Source organism: Oncorhynchus kisutch, unplaced genomic scaffold (assembly GCF_002021735.2).
Source record: "Oncorhynchus kisutch isolate 150728-3 unplaced genomic scaffold, Okis_V2 scaffold1714, whole genome shotgun sequence".
Lineage (NCBI taxonomy): Eukaryota > Metazoa > Chordata > Actinopteri > Salmoniformes > Salmonidae > Oncorhynchus > Oncorhynchus kisutch.
The window spans coordinates 29,779-46,852 of NW_022263659.1; the positions used below are offsets into that span (position 1 = coordinate 29,779).

General features: G+C 40.9%; 13 non-coding genes across 13 annotated transcripts; all 13 read right to left on the reverse strand.

The window, feature by feature from the left end:
* Positions 1-29: 29 nt before the first annotated feature.
* Positions 30-102, reverse strand: trnav-aac (transfer RNA valine (anticodon AAC)). Its single transcript has one exon. It is a non-coding gene; the product is annotated as a tRNA-Val (tRNA).
* Positions 103-5,604: 5,502 nt separating this feature from the next.
* On the reverse strand, positions 5,605-5,677 carry trnav-cac (transfer RNA valine (anticodon CAC)). Its single transcript has one exon. It is a non-coding gene; the product is annotated as a tRNA-Val (tRNA).
* A 1,173-nt stretch (positions 5,678-6,850) lies between these two features.
* Positions 6,851-6,923, reverse strand: trnav-cac (transfer RNA valine (anticodon CAC)). Its single transcript has one exon. It is a non-coding gene; the product is annotated as a tRNA-Val (tRNA).
* Positions 6,924-8,097: 1,174 nt separating this feature from the next.
* On the reverse strand, positions 8,098-8,170 carry trnav-cac (transfer RNA valine (anticodon CAC)). The gene has a single exon. It is a non-coding gene; the product is annotated as a tRNA-Val (tRNA).
* Positions 8,171-9,344: 1,174 nt separating this feature from the next.
* On the reverse strand, positions 9,345-9,417 carry trnav-cac (transfer RNA valine (anticodon CAC)). The gene has a single exon. It is a non-coding gene; the product is annotated as a tRNA-Val (tRNA).
* Positions 9,418-9,930: 513 nt separating this feature from the next.
* trnav-aac (transfer RNA valine (anticodon AAC)) lies at positions 9,931-10,003 on the reverse strand. Its single transcript has one exon. It is a non-coding gene; the product is annotated as a tRNA-Val (tRNA).
* Positions 10,004-10,591: 588 nt separating this feature from the next.
* Positions 10,592-10,664, reverse strand: trnav-cac (transfer RNA valine (anticodon CAC)). The gene has a single exon. It is a non-coding gene; the product is annotated as a tRNA-Val (tRNA).
* Positions 10,665-11,838: 1,174 nt separating this feature from the next.
* trnav-cac (transfer RNA valine (anticodon CAC)) lies at positions 11,839-11,911 on the reverse strand. The gene has a single exon. It is a non-coding gene; the product is annotated as a tRNA-Val (tRNA).
* Positions 11,912-13,084: 1,173 nt separating this feature from the next.
* trnav-cac (transfer RNA valine (anticodon CAC)) lies at positions 13,085-13,157 on the reverse strand. Its single transcript has one exon. It is a non-coding gene; the product is annotated as a tRNA-Val (tRNA).
* Positions 13,158-13,669: 512 nt separating this feature from the next.
* On the reverse strand, positions 13,670-13,742 carry trnav-aac (transfer RNA valine (anticodon AAC)). Its single transcript has one exon. It is a non-coding gene; the product is annotated as a tRNA-Val (tRNA).
* A 588-nt stretch (positions 13,743-14,330) lies between these two features.
* Positions 14,331-14,403, reverse strand: trnav-cac (transfer RNA valine (anticodon CAC)). The gene has a single exon. It is a non-coding gene; the product is annotated as a tRNA-Val (tRNA).
* A 512-nt stretch (positions 14,404-14,915) lies between these two features.
* Positions 14,916-14,988, reverse strand: trnav-aac (transfer RNA valine (anticodon AAC)). The gene has a single exon. It is a non-coding gene; the product is annotated as a tRNA-Val (tRNA).
* Positions 14,989-16,413: 1,425 nt separating this feature from the next.
* trnav-cac (transfer RNA valine (anticodon CAC)) lies at positions 16,414-16,485 on the reverse strand. The gene has a single exon. It is a non-coding gene; the product is annotated as a tRNA-Val (tRNA).
* Between the last annotated feature and the right edge of the window lie 589 nt (positions 16,486-17,074).

Consider the following 17,074-nt stretch of genomic DNA (forward strand, 5'->3'; position numbering starts at 1 on the left):
ATAGGCTTACTGTCCAATTTGTTAAAATGTGTTTCCGCCCGGTCTCGAACCGGGGACATTTCGCATGTTAGGCGAATGTGATAACCACTACACTACGGAAACCTAACAAGTGTAAGGGAAGTCCCCCCTGAAGTGGAAAAAAATGAATGGCAAATCATTGGCATCGGACAAACCATATACACATTGGTCAATACCATCCAATTCGGCGTTGATTCATGCAAAGTTGATTGCAAATGCCAAATGGCAATTGCCATTTGTAAAACTTCAAAAATCCAACAGGTGGCGAGTGCGCTCCACTGTGGTTTTTCATATTGGAAATGGACCTCAAGTCAACATCCAAAAGCAAAATTTTGAAAAAATGATTTTTTTTGTCAAAAATTATCACCCCTTAGAAAAGTGCTTTCTGGACCGTTTTTCGAAATTCTTTAGATTTTTTTGTCAATTACACATGTGTAAGAACTGTATGAATATACTTTTGTCCAATTTTATTAGCATACATTTTTTTTTTACATGCGCATAAGAAATATGTTTTGTCCATTTGCAATATGATTTCATAGGAAGTCAAAAGTCAAAAGACAAAAATATCAACATTTTGTAAAAAACTTCACACACCCTTGAAAAAGTGCTTTCTGGACCATTTTTCAAAATTCTTTGCATTTTTGTGTCAATTACACATGTATAAGAACTGTATCAACATACTTTAGTCATATTTTATTATCATCATTTTTTTTTACTTGTACATAAAAGGCATATGTTTTTTCCATTTGCAATATGATTTCATAGGAAGTCAAAAGTCAAAAATGTGAACTTTTATTTAAACTTATCACCCTCGTAAAAAAGTGCTTTCTGGACCATTTTTCGAAATTGTTTCGATTTTATGTCAATTCATCATGCATAAGAACTATATGAATATACATTTGTAAAATTGTATTATCATAATTTTTTTTTACTTGTGCATAAGGAATATGATTTGTCCATTTGCAATATGATTTCATAGGAAGTCAAAAGTCAAAGTCAAAAGTCACTTTTTTTGGGGCCAAATACCATAAGAAATTTGACATGCTCAAAAATCCAGCAGAAATGCAAAATTGACTGGCCTGAAGAACTCGGGATGGCCGGGCAGTGATAGTTGTTCCTTTCCATCACTCGTTGTGTTGATTTCATCATGTCCATTTGGTGATGTTTTTTCACTATAGAATCATATTGCAAGTGCATGTACATTTGCAATATGGTTCAATGGGCATTTACCATAAGAAATTTGACATGCTCAAAAATCCTGCAGAAATGCAAAATTGACTGGCCAGATGAACTCGGGAAGGCCTGGCAGTGATAGTTGCTCCGTTCCATCGCTCGTTGTGTTGACTTCATCATGTCCATTTTGTGATGTTTTTTCACTGTTGAATCATATTGCAAATGCACGTGCATTGTTGTGCAACTGGTAACCCAAAAATAAAAATATGGTGATTTCATTATGTCCATTTGTTTATGTTTTCTTACTTTTGCAAAGTCACTGTGCATTTGCAATATGGTTCAATGGGCAGGTACCATCACGAATTTGTCATGCTATAAAAATCCTGCAGGAATGTGAAATTGACTGGCCCGATGAATTCGGGATGGCTGGGCAGTGATTCTGGTTCATCTCAGTCGCTCGTTAGGGTTGATTTCAGAATGTCACTTTGGTGATGGTACCTCACTGTTTAAACATATTGCAAATGGACAAGAGTCACCAGCAAGTCACCGTCCATCAGTCAATTAGATAACATTCTGACACCAAACTGATACAAACTGACACCAAACCCACTTTTTCCAACTCGTTTAGTAGCCAACTATCACATACTTCAGAGCTGGCCCAAAATTCACAACGCCTTCGGTTCAAACCATAAAAAAAACATAAAACACGTAGTTACGTTCTAGCTGCGGGTCCATTTCTTATGTTATGTGTAGGCCTAGCTGAGGCGACCCCGAATCCCAAGTTTCGGCTCGATCGTTCATTTGGTGTCCGAGCAAAACCCTAATTGGTGCTGAAAATCCACTTTTTACATGACTTGCTACGGGGTCCTTGAATGAGCTATCGGACAGAAACGTTGGGGTCCGTCTCTATGGGCCGAGACGGTCGCAATGCACCTAGTCTTGTGTCTCTGAGACTTTTCTAAATGTCGTCATTTTCGTAATGGTCAAAATGAATTGAAATCATTGCAAATGTACGAGGCTGTTTCTCGGTCCGAGAACCTTCTAGAGCCACCTAACTCACCACGCACTATCGACCGGAGGTCTAGAACAGGATTCTAAAGTTTCGGAACTCTAGGTCTGACGGTTCTTTTTTAGCTCGAACAAAGCTAACTATTGCAGTCACTGTCTGTCTCTACGCACCCCAATACGTCCCTCCATCCAAGTTGTGTTTTAGTGTGATTTATTTTTCCTTTGAAATTTTATGGGAAAAATGACTGATTTACAGTTCATGGGGGTTGCCTAATCACATCTATGAAGTTTTGGAAAGATCTGACTTTTTTAACCCCTCGAAACAGCCCCTGAGACACCAATGATGGCACTTCCGGTTGGCACAGGAAGCTATAAGTCAACACATATCCTCACTGGGGTATGCTTTTACAGAATCCTGAGTTTTAAGTCCTTACTTTAAGAATTGACTGATTTACACAGGGTTGAATGCACTATGTCTATCAAACTGCATGCAGGGTATGAATAAACACTTTTAGGGTGATTTTAACCACTTCCGGTTGGTCCAGGAAGCTTAGAATCAACACAGGTAGACCTCATAGTGGCCTGATGGACTGTCATCGAAGACAGGTTCATACGACATTCATAACCCACATAGGCTTCAGGTTGAATTTAGGGGTGCAGGCAATGTATTCCTATGGGGAAAGAAGTCAATGCAAACTCTTTGAAGTAAACACCTTCTTTTAACTATTAAGGGTTAATGCCACACGGTCAACGTTAGGCTTGCACGGATCGGGAGGACCTTAGGAACGTACCTGAGGTCGAATTGTGCTTCTCACCCTAACGGTTCTCTCACTGTCACCCAAAAGCAAATGACGTTGTGGGGCAGGCTTCATTTTGGGCCTACTTTTCTAATGGTCGCTGCGCTTAGACCGAGCGAGCTACGGTCAAGCGGGATATCTCATTGAACTCGGCACGGCCTAGAGATTATGTTTATGCCATTGCCTGCTCTCTGTGTCTTTGAGCACCGCACTTTATCACTCCATCCTTGCTGTGTGTGTGTGTGAGAGCTTTTCTTTGACATCTGCTGGGAGAAATGACTGATTTACAGTTTAGGAGGGTTACCTAGTCACACATATGAAGTTTTGGAGAGATGTGAATTTTCTAACCCTTCAAAACAGACAGTGTGACCCAATTAAAGGCACTTCCGGTTAGCACAGGAAGCTATAAGTAAACACATGTCTTGATTGACATAGACACTTACAGAATCCTGAGTTTTAAGTCTTTAAGTTAAGAATTGACTGATCTACGATCTACACAGGGTTGAATGTAGTCATTTTCACCTTTGAAGGTTATGTACATCAAAACACCTTTTGGGTCAATTTAACCACTTCCGTTTGCTCCAAGAAGCTTAGAATCGACACAGGTAGACCTCATAGTGGTCTGATGGACTGTCATAGAAGACAGGTTCATTAGGCATTCATAACCCACATAGGCTTCAGGTTGAATTTAGAGGTGCAGGCAATGTATTCCTATGGGGAGAGAAGTCAATGCAAACTGTTTGATGTAAACACCTTCTTTTAACTGTTAAGGGTTAATGCCACACGGTCAAGGTTAGGCTTGCACGGATCGGGAGGACCTCAGGTACGTTCCTGAGGTCGAATTGTGCTTCTCACCTTAATGGTTCTCTCACTGTCACCCAAAAGCAAATGACATTGAGGGCCAGCCTTCATTTTGGGCCTACTTTTCTAATGGTCGCTGTGCTTAGACCGAGCGAGCTACGGTCAAGCGGGGCATCTTGTTGAACTCGGCACGGCCTAGAGAATATGGAAATGCCATTGTAGGCTTTGTGTGTCTTTAAGCACCGCACTTTGTCACTCCATCCTTGCTGTGTGTGTGTTTCTGTGTGTGTGTGTGTGAGAGAGAGCTTTTCTTTGTCATCTGTTGGGAGAAATGACTGACTTACAGTTTATGGGGGTTGCCTAATCACACATATGAAGTTTTGAAAAGATCTGACCTTTTAAGGCACTTCCGGTTGGCACAGGAAGCTATAAATAAACTTATATCCTGATTGGGGTATGCCCTTAGATAATCCTGAGTTTTAAGTCTTTACGTTAAGAACTGAGTTATTTACGGAGGGTTTAGTGAGTGTGTGTTATTTCAGAAAATCATCGAAAATCACAGAAATCTCGCAGAGCTCCGCAGCACACTGTAAGAAGATTCGTAAGAACACCCTGCAACTGGATCTGTAACCGTTGAAAAAAAAACACCTATCCGTGAACATCACCAATCTGTCGTTGTACGATTTCTCTTAAATGACGATAGATAAATGGCTGGTTCTTTTTTTATTGACACCGGAGGCTCCTTGACTTTGACGTGAAGTGGAAAAATGATTTCTCTATTTTCATTGTGGACCTTTAATCCCAGATAAATGGCCATAACTCAAAAACCGTTGAGGCCTAGACGCCATCTTGTTCGGGGCCAACTGCCCATTATGCCAAACCTACGCTCACCGAGTTTCGGCTTTGAAATATTTTCAGTTTTCGAGATAAGGCCCCGTCGTGAATCGTGATGTTTTGTCCAATAGCAATATGATTGCTTATGCCCTCTTGTGGGAATTTCCGGGACAGCGGTAAAATGACCAAAATCTTATTATTTTTGTAAAACGGAAACCGAATGTCCGACAAAGTTCATTTGATGACTTCCCGGTAGGTCCGGCCCTGCCGCTCGGCCCGACGCCGTCCGCGAATTTTACAAACGATTTCGGACGTCTAGTAAGGGACCGTACATTTCCAATATGGACTTTCTCACTAACCATACGGCACCTGCCGAAATCTTCCCTTAAGGTATGGAATGTAAAGGGTGTGGCTGACTTTGGCTGGGTGGGACATTTATCGCTCTCAGAACCTAATGAAATCAGAAATTACTTAGTCCATTAATTAAGCAATAAGGCTTGAGAAGCCGGGAATTATTGTGTGCCGCCGGCTCTTGGAAGAGGCTTGGTGGTTCAAAACTTCTTCCATTTAAGAGTGATGGAAGCCACTGTGTTCTTGGGTACCTTCAATGCTGCAGAAATGACCAATCATTTGAATTTACCACAGGTGGACTCCAATCAAGTTAAAGAAATATCTAAGGATGATCAATGGAAACAGGATGGACCTGAGCTCAATTTCCAGCCTCATAGCAAAGGGTCTGAAAACGTATGTAAATACGTTTTTTTTTAAATATTTTTTTCATTAATAAAAACTATATGTTATCGCTTTGTCATTATGGGGTATTGTGTATAGTACCCATTAAAAACTAGCGGTCACATCAAGCAGCTGTAATGACAGAAAATAATCTAGGTAGACTGCAAGGTTTAGACAAAACTCAACTGTTTCAAACCAAATGCTAGCCTCTGGGCATTGGGAAATATTGAATATTACAAAATGTTTCCGCACGGTTTCGAACCGGGGACCTTTCGCGTGTGAGGCGAATGTGATAACCACTACACTACGGAAACCTAATGTGTGGAAAACTAAGGGTGTGACTGACTTTCGCGTGTGAGGCGAACGTGATAACCACTACACTACTGAAACTACAATACAAAAAGAGGAAGTCGTGGAAAATATTAGGAATGCCCACAAGTCTACCTCACATAATATCCCAAATTGAGTACCACAGAAAGAGCCATAATACCCATTAAAAACTAGCGGTCAAACAGGAAAATGGTTCCAATCGTTTTTCCACCATTCATATTCCCCACGGGGGATTTTAAAAACACTTGAAATAAGGGCTGTGTTTCTTGTCAGCTTACCCTGGCATGGAAAACTATTTGAATCATTATGGACCTCAGACCACACGTAGCAGGAATGTATTCAGAGCGCCCAAGCTAGCCACACATGCAGAGTGCGTTACGCGACTAAAAAAGGTATGTCTGAATAGCAAATATTGAGAAGTGCGAAGGAAAAGCATGAATTCCGAAATTGGGACCGAGTCCTAAGTGAATAGGCTTACTGTCCAATTTTTTAAAATATGTTTTTGCCCAGTCTCGAACCGGGGACCTTTCGCGTGTTAAGCGAACGTGATAACCACTACACTACAGAAACCTAATGAGAGGAATTCAAAGGGTGTGACTGACTTTGGCTGGGTGGGACATTTATCGCTCTCAGAACCTAATGAAATCAGAAATTACTTAGTCCATTAATTAAGCAATAAGGCTTGAGAAGCCGGGAATTATTGTGTGCCGCCGGCTCTTGGAAGAGGCTTGGTGGTTCAAAACTTCTTCCATTTAAGAGTGATGGAAGCCACTGTGTTCTTGGGTACCTTCAATGCTGCAGAAATGACCAATCATTTGAATTTACCACAGGTGGACTCCAATCAAGTTAAAGAAATATCTAAGGATGATCAATGGAAACAGGATGGACCTGAGCTCAATTTCCAGCCTCATAGCAAAGGGTCTGAAAACGTATGTAAATAAGTTTTTTTTAAATATTTTTTTCATTAATAAAAACTATATGTTATCGCTTTGTCATTATGGGGTATTGTGTATAGTACCCATTAAAAACTAGCGGTCACATCAAGCAGCTGTAATGACAGAAAATAATCTAGGTAGACTGCAAGGTTTAGACAAAACTCAACTGTTTCAAACCAAATGCTAGCCTCTGGGCATTGGGAAATATTGAATATTACAAAATGTTTCCGCACGGTTTCGAACCGGGGACCTTTCGCGTGTGAGGCGAATGTGATAACCACTACACTACGGAAACCTAATGTGTGGAAAACTAAGGGTGTGACTGACTTTCGCGTGTGAGGCGAACGTGATAACCACTACACTACTGAAACTACAATACAAAAAGAGGAAGTCGTGGAAAATATTAGGAATGCCCACAAGTCTACCTCACATAATATCCCAAATTGAGTACCACAGAAAGAGCCATAATACCCATTAAAAACTAGCGGTCAAACAGGAAAATGGTTCCAATCGTTTTTCCACCATTCATATTCCCCACGGGGGATTTTAAAAACACTTGAAATAAGGGCTGTGTTTCTTGTCAGCTTACCCTGGCATGGAAAACTATTTGAATCATTATGGACCTCAGACCACACGTAGCAGGAATGTATTCAGAGCGCCCAAGCTAGCCACACATGCAGAGTGCGTTACGCGACTAAAAAAGGTATGTCTGAATAGCAAATATTGAGAAGTGCGAAGGAAAAGCATGAATTCCGAAATTGGGACCGAGTCCTAAGTGAATAGGCTTACTGTCCAATTTTTTAAAATATGTTTTTGCCCAGTCTCGAACCGGGGACCTTTCGCGTGTTAAGCGAACGTGATAACCACTACACTACAGAAACCTAATGAGAGGAATTCAAAGGGTGTGACTGACTTTGGCTGGGTGGGACATTTATCGCTCTCAGAACCTAATGAAATCAGAAATTACTTAGTCCATTAATTAAGCAATAAGGCTTGAGAAGCCGGGAATTATTGTGTGCCGCCGGCTCTTGGAAGAGGCTTGGTGGTTCAAAACTTCTTCCATTTAAGAGTGATGGAAGCCACTGTGTTCTTGGGTACCTTCAATGCTGCAGAAATGACCAATCATTTGAATTTACCACAGGTGGACTCCAATCAAGTTAAAGAAATATCTAAGGATGATCAATGGAAACAGGATGGACCTGAGCTCAATTTCCAGCCTCATAGCAAAGGGTCTGAAAACGTATGTAAATAAGTTTTTTTTTAAATATTTTTTTCATTAATAAAAACTATATGTTATCGCTTTGTCATTATGGGGTATTGTGTATAGTACCCATTAAAAACTAGCGGTCACATCAAGCAGCTGTAATGACAGAAAATAATCTAGGTAGACTGCAAGGTTTAGACAAAACTCAACTGTTTCAAACCAAATGCTAGCCTCTGGGCATTGGGAAATATTGAATATTACAAAATGTTTCCGCACGGTTTCGAACCGGGGACCTTTCGCGTGTGAGGCGAATGTGATAACCACTACACTACGGAAACCTAATGTGTGGAAAACTAAGGGTGTGACTGACTTTCGCGTGTGAGGCGAACGTGATAACCACTACACTACTGAAACTACAATACAAAAAGAGGAAGTCGTGGAAAATATTAGGAATGCCCACAAGTCTACCTCACATAATATCCCAAATTGAGTACCACAGAAAGAGCCATAATACCCATTAAAAACTAGCGGTCAAACAGGAAAATGGTTCCAATCGTTTTTCCACCATTCATATTCCCCACGGGGGATTTTAAAAACACTTGAAATAAGGGCTGTGTTTCTTGTCAGCTTACCCTGGCATGGAAAACTATTTGAATCATTATGGACCTCAGACCACACGTAGCAGGAATGTATTCAGAGCGCCCAAGCTAGCCACACATGCAGAGTGCGTTACGCGACTAAAAAAGGTATGTCTGAATAGCAAATATTGAGAAGTGCGAAGGAAAAGCATGAATTCCGAAATTGGGACCGAGTCCTAAGTGAATAGGCTTACTGTCCAATTTTTTAAAATATGTTTTTGCCCAGTCTCGAACCGGGGACCTTTCGCGTGTTAAGCGAACGTGATAACCACTACACTACAGAAACCTAATGAGAGGAATTCAAAGGGTGTGACTGACTTTGGCTGGGTGGGACATTTATCGCTCTCAGAACCTAATGAAATCAGAAATTACTTAGTCCATTAATTAAGCAATAAGGCTTGAGAAGCCGGGAATTATTGTGTGCCGCCGGCTCTTGGAAGAGGCTTGGTGGTTCAAAACTTCTTCCATTTAAGAGTGATGGAAGCCACTGTGTTCTTGGGTACCTTCAATGCTGCAGAAATGACCAATCATTTGAATTTACCACAGGTGGACTCCAATCAAGTTAAAGAAATATCTAAGGATGATCAATGGAAACAGGATGGACCTGAGCTCAATTTCCAGCCTCATAGCAAAGGGTCTGAAAACGTATGTAAATAAGTTTTTTTTTAAATATTTTTTTCATTAATAAAAACTATATGTTATCGCTTTGTCATTATGGGGTGTTGTGTATAGTACCCATTAAAAACTAGCGGTCACATCAAGCAGCTGTAATGACAGAAAATAATCTAGGTAGACTGCAAGGTTTAGACAAAACTCAACTGTTTCAAACCAAATGCTAGCCTCTGGGCATTGGGAAATATTGAATATTACAAAAAGTTTCCGCACGGTTTCGAACCGGGGACCTTTCGCGTGTGAGGCGAATGTGATAACCACTACACTACGGAAACCTAATGTGTGGAAAACTAAGGGTGTTGATGACTTTCGCTTGTGAGGCGAACGTGATAACCACTACACTACTGAAACTACAATACAAAAAGAGGAAGTCGTGGAAAATATTAGGAATGCCCACAAGTCTACCTCACATAATATCCCAAATTGAGTACCACAGAAAGAGCCATAATACCCATTAAAAACTAGAGGTCAAACAGGAAAATGGTTCCAATCGTTTTTCCACCATTCATATTCCCCACGGGGGATTTTAAAAACACTTGAAATAAGGGCTGTGTTTCTTGTCAGCTTACCCTGGCATGGTAAACTATTTGAATCATTATGGACCTCAGACCACACGTAGCAGGAATGTATTCAGAGCGCCCAAGCTAGCCACACATGCAGAGTGCGTTACGCGACTAAAAAAGGTATGTCTGAATAGCAAATATTGAGAAGTGCGAAGGAAAAGCATGAATTCCGAAATTGGGACCGAGTCCCAAGTGAATAGGCTTACTGTCCAATTTTTTTAAATATGTTTCCGCCCGGTCTGGAACCGGGGACCTTTCGCGTGTTAAGCGAACGTGATAACCACTACACTACAGAAACCTAATGAGTAGAATTCAAAGGGTGTGACTGACTTTGGCTGGGTGGGACATTTATCGCTCTCAGAACCTAATGAAATCAGAAATTACTTAGTCCATTAATTAAGCAATAAGGCTTGAGAAGCCGGGAATTATTGTGTGCCGCCGGCTCTTGGAAGAGGCTTGGTGGTTCAAAACTTCTTCCATTTAAGAGTGATGGAAGCCACTGTGTTCTTGGGTACCTTCAATGCTGCAGAAATGACCAATCATTTGAATTTACCACAGGTGGACTCCAATCAAGTTAAAGAAATATCTAAGGATGATCAATGGAAACAGGATGGACCTGAGCTCAATTTCCAGCCTCATAGCAAAGGGTCTGAAAACGTATGTAAATACGTTTTTTTTTAAATATTTTTTTCATTAATAAAAACTATATGTTATCGCTTTGTCATTATGGGGTATTGTGTATAGTACCCATTAAAAACTAGCGGTCACATCAAGCAGCTGTAATGACAGAAAATAATCTAGGTAGACTGCAAGGTTTAGACAAAACTCAACTGTTTCAAACCAAATGCTAGCCTCTGGGCATTGGGAAATATTGAATATTACAAAATGTTTCCGCACGGTTTCGAACCGGGGACCTTTCGCGTGTGAGGCGAATGTGATAACCACTACACTACGGAAACCTAATGTGTGGAAAACTAAGGGTGTGACTGACTTTCGCGTGTGAGGCGAACGTGATAACCACTACACTACTGAAACTACAATACAAAAAGAGGAAGTCGTGGAAAATATTAGGAATGCCCACAAGTCTACCTCACATAATATCCCAAATTGAGTACCACAGAAAGAGCCATAATACCCATTAAAAACTAGCGGTCAAACAGGAAAATGGTTCCAATCGTTTTTCCACCATTCATATTCCCCACGGGGGATTTTAAAAACACTTGAAATAAGGGCTGTGTTTCTTGTCAGCTTACCCTGGCATGGAAAACTATTTGAATCATTATGGACCTCAGACCACACGTAGCAGGAATGTATTCAGAGCGCCCAAGCTAGCCACACATGCAGAGTGCGTTACGCGACTAAAAAAGGTATGTCTGAATAGCAAATATTGAGAAGTGCGAAGGAAAAGCATGAATTCCGAAATTGGGACCGAGTCCTAAGTGAATAGGCTTACTGTCCAATTTTTTAAAATATGTTTTTGCCCAGTCTCGAACCGGGGACCTTTCGCGTGTTAAGCGAACGTGATAACCACTACACTACAGAAACCTAATGAGAGGAATTCAAAGGGTGTGACTGACTTTGGCTGGGTGGGACATTTATCGCTCTCAGAACCTAATGAAATCAGAAATTACTTAGTCCATTAATTAAGCAATAAGGCTTGAGAAGCCGGGAATTATTGTGTGCCGCCGGCTCTTGGAAGAGGCTTGGTGGTTCAAAACTTCTTCCATTTAAGAGTGATGGAAGCCACTGTGTTCTTGGGTACCTTCAATGCTGCAGAAATGACCAATCATTTGAATTTACCACAGGTGGACTCCAATCAAGTTAAAGAAATATCTAAGGATGATCAATGGAAACAGGATGGACCTGAGCTCAATTTCCAGCCTCATAGCAAAGGGTCTGAAAACGTATGTAAATAAGTTTTTTTTTAAATATTTTTTTCATTAATAAAAACTATATGTTATCGCTTTGTCATTATGGGGTATTGTGTATAGTACCCATTAAAAACTAGCGGTCACATCAAGCAGCTGTAATGACAGAAAATAATCTAGGTAGACTGCAAGGTTTAGACAAAACTCAACTGTTTCAAACCAAATGCTAGCCTCTGGGCATTGGGAAATATTGAATATTACAAAATGTTTCCGCACGGTTTCGAACCGGGGACCTTTCGCGTGTGAGGCGAATGTGATAACCACTACACTACGGAAACCTAATGTGTGGAAAACTAAGGGTGTGACTGACTTTCGCGTGTGAGGCGAACGTGATAACCACTACACTACTGAAACTACAATACAAAAGAGGAAGTCGTGGAAAATATTAGGAATGCCCACAAGTCTACCTCACATAATATCCCAAATTGAGTACCACAGAAAGAGCCATAATACCCATTAAAAACTAGCGGTCAAACAGGAAAATGGTTCCAATCGTTTTTCCACCATTCATATTCCCCACGGGGGATTTTAAAAACACTTGAAATAAGGGCTGTGTTTCTTGTCAGCTTACCCTGGCATGGAAAACTATTTGAATCATTATGGACCTCAGACCACACGTAGCAGGAATGTATTCAGAGCGCCCAAGCTAGCCACACATGCAGAGTGCGTTACGCGACTAAAAAAGGTATGTCTGAATAGCAAATATTGAGAAGTGCGAAGGAAAAGCATGAATTCCGAAATTGGGACCGAGTCCTAAGTGAATAGGCTTACTGTCCAATTTTTTAAAATATGTTTTTGCCCAGTCTCGAACCGGGGACCTTTCGCGTGTTAAGCGAACGTGATAACCACTACACTACAGAAACCTAATGAGAGGAATTCAAAGGGTGTGACTGACTTTGGCTGGGTGGGACATTTATCGCTCTCAGAACCTAATGAAATCAGAAATTACTTAGTCCATTAATTAAGCAATAAGGCTTGAGAAGCCGGGAATTATTGTGTGCCGCCGGCTCTTGGAAGAGGCTTGGTGGTTCAAAACTTCTTCCATTTAAGAGTGATGGAAGCCACTGTGTTCTTGGGTACCTTCAATGCTGCAGAAATGACCAATCATTTGAATTTACCACAGGTGGACTCCAATCAAGTTAAAGAAATATCTAAGGATGATCAATGGAAACAGGATGGACCTGAGCTCAATTTCCAGCCTCATAGCAAAGGGTCTGAAAACGTATGTAAATAAGTTTTTTTTAAAATATTTTTTTCATTAATAAAAACTATATGTTATCGCTTTGTCATTATGGGGTGTTGTGTATAGTACCCATTAAAAACTAGCGGTCACATCAAGCAGCTGTAATGACAGAAAATAATCTAGGTAGACTGCAAGGTTTAGACAAAACTCAACTGTTTCAAACCAAATGCTAGCCTCTGGGCATTGGGAAATATTGAATATTACAAAAAGTTTCCGCACGGTTTCGAACCGGGGACCTTTCGCGTGTGAGGCGAATGTGATAACCACTACACTACGGAAACCTAATGTGTGGAAAACTAAGGGTGTGATGACTTTCGCTTGTGAGGCGAACGTGATAACCACTACACTACTGAAACTACAATACAAAAAGAGGAAGTCGTGGAAAATATTAGGAATGCCCACAAGTCTACCTCACATAATATCCCAAATTGAGTACCACAGAAAGAGCCATAATACCCATTAAAAACTAGAGGTCAAACAGGAAAATGGTTCCAATCGTTTTTCCACCATTCATATTCCCCACGGGGGATTTTAAAAACACTTGAAATAAGGGCTGTGTTTCTTGTCAGCTTACCCTGGCATGGTAAACTATTTGAATCATTATGGACCTCAGACCACACGTAGCAGGAATGTATTCAGAGCGCCCAAGCTAGCCACACATGCAGAGTGCGTTACGCGACTAAAAAAGGTATGTCTGAATAGCAAATATTGAGAAGTGCGAAGGAAAAGCATGAATTCCGAAATTGGGACCGAGTCCCAAGTGAATAGGCTTACTGTCCAATTTTTTTAAATATGTTTCCGCCCGGTCTGGAACCGGGGACCTTTCGCGTGTTAAGCGAACGTGATAACCACTACACTACAGAAACCTAATGAGTAGAATTCAAAGGGTGTGACTGACTTTGGCTGGGTGGGACATTTATCGCTCTCAGAACCTAATGAAATCAGAAATTACTTAGTCCATTAATTAAGCAATAAGGCTTGAGAAGCCGGGAATTATTGTGTGCCGCCGGCTCTTGGAAGAGGCTTGGTGGTTCAAAACTTCTTCCATTTAAGAGTGATGGAAGCCACTGTGTTCTTGGGTACCTTCAATGCTGCAGAAATGACCAATCATTTGAATTTACCACAGGTGGACTCCAATCAAGTTAAAGAAATATCTAAGGATGATCAATGGAAACAGGATGGACCTGAGCTCAATTTCCAGCCTCATAGCAAAGGGTCTGAAAACGTATGTAAATAAGTTTTTTTTTAAATATTTTTTTCATTAATAAAAACTATATGTTATCGCTTTGTCATTATGGGGTATTGTGTATAGTACCCATTAAAAACTAGCGGTCACATCAAGCAGCTGTAATGACAGAAAATAATCTAGGTAGACTGCAAGGTTTAGACAAAACTCAACTGTTTCAAACCAAATGCTAGCCTCTGGGCATTGGGAAATATTGAATATTACAAAATGTTTCCGCACGGTTTCGAACCGGGGACCTTTCGCGTGTGAGGCGAATGTGATAACCACTACACTACGGAAACCTAATGTGTGGAAAACTAAGGGTGTGACTGACTTTCGCGTGTGAGGCGAACGTGATAACCACTACACTACTGAAACTACAATACAAAAAGAGGAAGTCGTGGAAAATATAGGAATGCCCACAAGTCTACCTCACATAATATCCCAAATTGAGTACCACAGAAAGAGCCATAATACCCATTAAAAACTAGAGGTCAAACAGGAAAATGGTTCCAATCGTTTTTCCACCATTCATATTCCCCACGGGGGATTTTAAAAACACTTGAAATAAGGGCTGTGTTTCTTGTCAGCTTACCCTGGCATGGTAAACTATTTGAATCATTATGGACCTCAGACCACACGTAGCAGGAATGTATTCAGAGCGCCCAAGCTAGCCACACATGCAGAGTGCGTTACGCGACTAAAAAAGGTATGTCTGAATAGCAAATATTGAGAAGTGCGAAGGAAAAGCATGAATTCCGAAATTGGGACCGAGTCCCAAGTGAATAGGCTTACTGTCCAATTTTTTTAAATATGTTTCCGCCCGGTCTGGAACCGGGGACCTTTCGCGTGTTAAGCGAACGTGATAACCACTACACTACAGAAACCTAATGAGTAGAATTCAAAGGGTTGTGACTGACTTTGGCTGGGTGGGACATTTATCGCTCTCAGAACCTAATGAAATCAGAAATTACTTAGTCCATTAATTAAGCAATAAGGCTTGAGAAGCCGGGAATTATTGTGTGCCGCCAGCTCTTGGAAGAGGCTTGGTGGTTCAAAACTTCTTCCATTTAAGAGTGATGGAAGCCACTGTGTTCTTGGGTACCTTCAATGCTGCAGAAATGACCACTCATTTGAATTTACCACAGGTGGACTCCAATCAAGTTAAAGAAATATCTAAGGATGATCAATGGAAACAGGATGGACCTGAGCTCAATTTCCAGCCATCAGCAAAGGGTCTGAAAACTTACGTAAATACGTTTTTTTAAAAATATTTTTTTCATTAATAAAAACTATATGTTATCGCTTTGTCATTATGGGGTATTGTGTATAGTACCCATTTAAAAACTAGCGGTCACATCAAGCAGCTGTAATGACAGAAAATAATCTAGGTTTTAGTTTGTTTATGTCTGATTCAATCCATTTAAATTTGGCGATATATCCATACAATGACCCTGATAAATGAATTTGCCTGGCTCAGAGAGCTGTCAGTCTGGTCACATTCATACCGATCGCACGGAGAGGTCCCCAAAAACGGCAACATTGATCCCACAGGTCGAGAAGGTAGACAGCAAGGTTTAAGACAACCTCAACTGTTTCAAACCAAATGTTACCTCTGGCATTGGGAAATATTGAATATACAAAATGCTTCCGCCCGTTCGAACCGGGGACCTTTCGCGTGTTAGCGAACGTGATAACCACTACACTACGGAAACCTAATGAGTTTAATTCAAAGGTGTGACTGACTTTGGCTGGGTGGGACATTTATCGCTCTCAGAACCTAATGAAATCAGAAATTACTTAGTCCATTAATTAAGCAATAAGGCTTGAGAAGCCGGGAATTATTGTGTGCCGCCGGCTCTTGGAAGAGGCTTGGTGTTCAAAACTTCTTCCAATTTAAGAGTGATGGAAGCCACTGTGTTCTTGGGTACCTTCAATGCCTAGAAGAAATGACCAATCATTTGAATTTACCACATGGTGGACTCCAATCAGTTGAAGAAACTCTAAGGATGATCAATGGAAACAGATGAACCTGAGCTCAATTTCCAGCCTCATAGCAAGGGTCTGAAAACATTGTATATAGTTTTTTTTACCCCCCACCCCCCCCATATTTTTTCCATAATAAAACTATATGATTATCGGCTTTGGTCATTATGGGGTATTGTGTATAGTACCCATTAACAACTAGCGGTCACATCAAGCAGCTGTAATGACAGAAAATAATCTAGGTAGACTGCAAGGTTTAGACAAAACTCAACTGTTTCAAACCAAATGCTAGCCTCTGGGCATTGGGAAATATTGAATATTACAAATGTTTCCGCACGGTTTCGAACCGGGACCTTTCGCGTGTGAGGCGAACGTGATAACCACTACACTACGGAAACCTAATGTGTGGAAAACTAAGGGTGTGACTGACTTTCGCGTGTGAGGCGAACGTGATAACCACTACACTACTGAAACTACAATACAAAAAGAGGAAGTCGTGGAAAATATTAGGAATGCCCACAAGTCTACCTCACATAATATCCCAAATTGAGTACCACAGAAAGAGCCATAATACCCATTAAAAACTAGCGGTCAAACAGGAAAATGGTTCCAATCGTTTTTCCACCATTCATATTCCCCACGGGGATTTTAAAAACACTTGAAATAAGGGCTGTGTTTCTTGTCAGCTTACCCTGGCATGGTAAACTATTTGAATCATTATGGACCTCAGACCACACGTAGCAGGAATGTATTCAGAGCGCCCAAGCTAGCCACACATGCAGAGTGCGTTACGCGACTAAAAAAGGTATGTCTGAATAGCAATATTGAGAAGTGCGAAGGAAAAGCATGAATTCCGAAATTGGGACCGAGTCCTAAGTGAATAGGCTTACTGTCCAATTTTTTTAAAATATGTTTTGCCCGTCTCGAACCGGGGACCTTTCGCGTGTTAAGCGACGTGATAACCACTACACTACAGAAACCTAATGG